The sequence below is a fragment of the Oxyura jamaicensis genome, unplaced genomic scaffold, assembly GCF_011077185.1.
Source record: "Oxyura jamaicensis isolate SHBP4307 breed ruddy duck unplaced genomic scaffold, BPBGC_Ojam_1.0 oxyUn_random_OJ69832, whole genome shotgun sequence".
NCBI classification, from domain to species: Eukaryota; Metazoa; Chordata; class Aves; order Anseriformes; family Anatidae; genus Oxyura; species Oxyura jamaicensis.
In genome coordinates, this window is record NW_023309605.1 from 1 (window position 1) to 5387 (window position 5387).

Below are 5387 nucleotides of genomic sequence, written 5' to 3' on the forward strand. Positions count from 1 at the left end.
TTTTTTTTTTTTTTTTTTTTTTTTTTCATTCAAATTACAAACAGGAAGTTGCTGGCTAAAATGTATTCCAAAAAAAATGGATTTAAAACAAATGTTTGAGGCTCCTGATATAAAACCATTCCAATCTGGAAATAGAAACGTGTAATCTTTCCAATCAAAAAGTTTTAAATTTCATATGGACATGAATTGGGTACAAATGTGTGCAACGAAGACAAAACATATTCAGTTTTGGTGCTGAGATAATATATTCTGCTTCCACCTTAACTCCCAGTGAAAGTGAACAGTGACTATTCCCGTATGGATCCAGATACTTTCCCGAGCAACCTGGATAGGAGAAATCAATATTATGCTCTTTTGCCCTGTGGTTCAGCAGCTGAGCAGCCTTTGTTCACACACAGACATTTTCACTTTTTTTTTTTTTTTTTTTTTTTTTTTTTTCACTAAATTGAGAGGATGAACTACCAGAGGCTTCAGAGAGTAGTGTTGGTCCCATTGTTGGGTTCAAAAAAATAATTCCATCATGATGATTCTTTTTAAGGTTATCTATGTGAAGGCAAAACTACTGTCTTCACATGAGGTGAGATATTTGAAAACAGCTAAACACAATGATCTTGGCAATGGTAGTTATAGCTCACTTAAACTGCTGTTTATTAAAATTCTTTCAACGAAAAGCACACATGTTAAAAATGTACTTTTTTTTTTAAAAAAAAAGGAAACTTTACTTTTCGTACTTTTTTTTTTTTTTTTTTTTTAAAGAAAATAAAAGAGCTGAAGCTTGCTATTTCACATGCTTACATGAACACTAGTACCCTACATTTAGGCATACTCTAGGCAATCTGATGGTTAATTTCTGGTTATTCTCTCATATAATTTTAATATTTATTTGGAATGCTTCAGAGAGAACTATTTTATAGTACTTTTTTTTTTTTTTTTTTTTTTTGACTGTTAAGATGATTAATCTGAGCAGTCTCATTGACAGTGCACGCTACAAACAAGTCTAGTACCATAAATCTGTGTTTGACTCTGTGCTTTTGTTGCTGAGAATATGACTATAAATTAATGTGACTTACGTTTACAAAACATGAAATCATTTATGTAGACAACTTTACACTCTAAATATGTCATTTATAGTTGTTAGGAGTAAAGCTGTCTTCTGAGTTGTCACCTCCAGGAAATACATATAGAAAATAAATGAGAAAAGGAACTGCAGTTTTTGCTATCTTCATTTCAGAAACAGATAATTTGGTTTTAATTTTTCATAGGATATTTGGACTATTCCACCTGACCTTATGTTCTCTGCAGTAAGTGTTCTTCCTTGGATGAAAATAATATTTTTTCTTTTTATTACTACACAATAAAATAGTGTGACTTCTCACCTTCTGCCTTCCTAAATCATCAAGGATATGGAAGTGTTCAGGAGTAGGCATTGATTAATGTGCATGTGCTTTTCTTGAAATTAAATCACTGGCATTATGAATTGTTCCAGAGGCTATTGTCTTAAGCCTGGGCAAATCCACTTACCTCCTTAAAATTATGCCAATTTGTATTAGCTGTAATTTTTGTAGAGTCTGCTTTCTTACAAATAATGAAAAACAATTGGAAGGAGAAACAAAGTAATTCTAACATCATTGAAATAGTCAGTATGCACTGTTATTATTAATTATAATTTTCAGTTGTCCTATCCAGGAAACCGAACAACAACAACAACAACAAAAAAGTGGCATATAATGTAGGAGAGTAGGTGGTCTGTAAATTAATCCTAGAATGCTATGAGTATTTATCTTGGAGAAATAAATTGAAATTCTATTATTCTGCATATAGAATTTGACATTCAAAACCTTTTATGCTGTCAATCACAGAAAACCTGTTTACCATCCTTTTAACAAATTGATGTTGTTACTTTGAAGTTGTCAGTTCTCTGTTTAGTATGTATTTGAGTGCAACTGAATTAGCTAAATTCTGATCCATCTTTGTTATTGTAAGTCTGAAAAAAACTACACTGTCCTCATATTATGCAAGTGAAATGAAATTTTACTAGAATAGGAAAAGGATATTTAGAAATGTTGGGACATATGCATGTTTACTCTGCTAAAGTAAAAGTGGGTTTTGTAAGGATATAAAAAAAATGTTTAAATTTATTCTGAGAAGTGGAACATGTCTAAATACTTAGTGGTTCTGTAAAGTTTAGCTAAACAAATATGTGCTATCTTGCCAGTAGTAACAATTTATACCATTTTATATTTGATGATGGCAACTAACTCTTTTTTTTTAACCTGCACACTACCTGTTTTAACATGTAACTTTCAATGTCACAAATCTAGAAAATTTAAGTATATCTTTAGTATACATCAAGTATACAAAACTAACCATATTCCCAGGTGACCTTTTAATTTTGTGATATTAGCTGTCTGTCATATTACTGAACTTCTATTTTACAAAATATTTAAAATATGTCCATGAGAAGGAATACCTGCTAAATAAGTAGAGAAGACCAGGAATTAACTTGTTGTTTTCTATATTCTAGTTGTCAGATCATTTCATGTTACCCAGATAAGTTTTGAAGAATTGTTTCCTGCATTTGTATAAATGGACAATGAAGAATCTTCCTGGCTTATTTCTATTCAAAAAATGAAATACCTTGATTGTTTTTTGCTTCCCATTGATATGCATGGAGATTATAGCAGAAGTTGCTAATTTACTTTGCAGCATGTTTTTACAATTTTAACTTTTTGTTGCTTTGAACTCCATCCCCACTCTATGTACAAAGTAAACACAGGCTAGAGGCAAACTGTGACTATAAAATAGTACCTGTTGTATCACAGTAAATGGTTTCCCTAGAAAATCTTGAACACTTTGCAGAACCTACAAGGAAATTTTGACATATTTAATTGCTATTTGGAAATTATATATATATATATATATTTACAAATTAACCTACACAGAATATGTATACCTCCATAGATAAGAGTCCTAGATGCAAATGAAATTATCTTTTATTTCACCAACAACATCTCTAACAAGTAAGGTTTAAATAAACATATTAGCAAGCTCTTAAATGCAGATATCTCTGTTTGAATGCTTTTTCTTTGGTAATGCAATATTTCCAATTTATTATGTTGTACAATAATGTGTTGGAACTTGACATGATTCTTTGTGAAAATCACCCCTGTGATTTCCCCAATTGTGGGAAACTCGACTACATAATTTGTGGTAGTGGGGGACTATGTTCATCCTCTCCTCTATCATTTTATGGTTTAGTGTGGCATAATGACCACACGGACATCAGGGTTCTTTTAGGATCAGTAACTGCTACTTCTTTATTGATAACACAGTTCTCTCATACTGAGGGCCTAACTTCATCTCTCATACTGAGGGCATAACTTCATTATCCTTGTTTCTTCCCCATATTGAGGACAGATTCCCTTCTTATACCATTTGTCCCACAGCAGTACTTTTCCACTAACTATTCATTGGTCAACAACTTTGCCCAGCAACCACAAACACCCAGCAATTTCCATGCCTTAACAGGAGAGCAAGCAACCAGAGACGGGCAAGGCATCTCCTGAATCACCCTTCTTTGTTCCCTCTAAACTCTTTACATTCCTGATGGCCTCATCGTTAAGAGTCTGATGTTATCACTAACCATGGGTCTTGTCGACCCCCATGGCCATACTACCATAGTTTAGGTTAGAAATTAGGAGACACTGCCTCTCAGAAAGAGTAGTCAGGCTTTGGAACAGATTGCCCAGGGAGGTGTTGGCGTCACTGTCCCAGGGGCTGTTCAAGGAAACTTTGGATATAGTGTTTAGGGACATGATTTAGTGGGTGAAATTGGTAGTAGGGTGATGGTTGGACCAGATGATTTTGAAGGTCTCTTCCAACCACAATGATTCTATGATGCTGCAAAATTAAAACTGGACTATACAACTACAGAAGTGCATCCCTTTGTGGAACTGACTGCGGCTTAAGTCATTTTCACTTCTTAAATACCTCCTATGTACTATGACAAAAAAGTGCCAGAGGTAACTATAGCCATTATGAAAATTGTCATGGAACCTAATATTATTATGGTTTACTACCTGTTTTTGAATTTACATCAGGAAATTTGTGAACGATAAATAACACTTAGAACTATATGGAAGAGATTTGGCACATAGTGTAGATGTACCAAACCTTGCTCCAACTTCAGAGATTTCACCAATCTAGAAAACTGTATGGCAATTTTTGAAAAAAGTGCAAGTAATGATTCCAGACCATGTTTTTCAATATGTGTTGTACATATTTACTTTACGTAGAGGAGAAAGAGAAGTAAATTTATTTGTGGAACTGGCATCAATAAAAGATATAGCTAATGTAGCCATATGAATTCAAAATACAAATTTAAATATAGTCCATCATTATTTTTATTCCAGCTTGCAAACTGGATTTTTAGATCTTCTCTAAAATTTCAGGAGATGGTTCAAAAACATGTGGGCTGGCATTGAACTGCCTACACCATCTTGTGATTCATCATTGCAGTATTACCACATTCAAAACATTGCCTTTGAAGTCATTATTTTGCACTCTGTTTTTATTAAGCATGTGTCATCGTCTTCAGGTGATGCAGTGCTTCCAAAAAAGACAATTAATCACTGAGAACTACTATGCAATTCAAATATGTCCATGGGGAGACAGTATCAAAGACACTGCAAGCTCTAAAATTAACATCACAGTTATTATATCTAAAAGAAGGAGTTGTACCTACTACTGCTTTCACAGCTGCAAACTTTTCATTTAGAACATTTTGTGTATATCATGGCTGTGTTCACAGCTTTTCTGAAAGTTTGTTTATCCCCATGGAAGCAAGTGAATATTAACAGGACATTAAAAAAAAGAAAAAAAAAAGAAAAAAAAAAGAAAAAAAAAAAGAAAAAAGTCACTTAAGTGTGAATATCAGTTATTGTCTAGTTGGATATGATCCAGAAGCTGCTAGATAATGGGTTTTGGAACCAATATAATAATTGTAACTCATCAAAAGAACATTATACAAGACTGTGCAAATAATGGTTCCATTTGAAGAATTATAGAATTATCCAATCTTGTCATCCTTAAGTAAAATTATAATTCAAAATGTTACAGTGAATGGAAGCCCAGATGTGCAAGTTTACTATTGTCAAACAAATATCATCTGAGGCTATTTATCAGGGCAAAAAGTGAAGGAGAACATCAAAAATATTTTTGGAACTTTTTCTAATATTCTACTTTTGATTCTTTTATATGGTATAGTTAAAAATAAGCTCTAAAATGTTCACAACAGAGAAACAAAACTGATTACAGATCTTGTGACAGTGAATACAGTTTTAATGATTGCATAGAAAATAACTTTTTTTTTTTTTTTTTTTTTTCAG

General features: G+C 32.7%; 1 pseudogene; it reads left to right on the forward strand.

The window, feature by feature from the left end:
- The first annotated feature begins 3104 nt into the window (after positions 1 to 3104).
- LOC118159348 lies at positions 3105 to 3240 on the forward strand (annotated as a pseudogene).
- The last annotated feature ends 2147 nt before the right edge of the window (positions 3241 to 5387 follow it).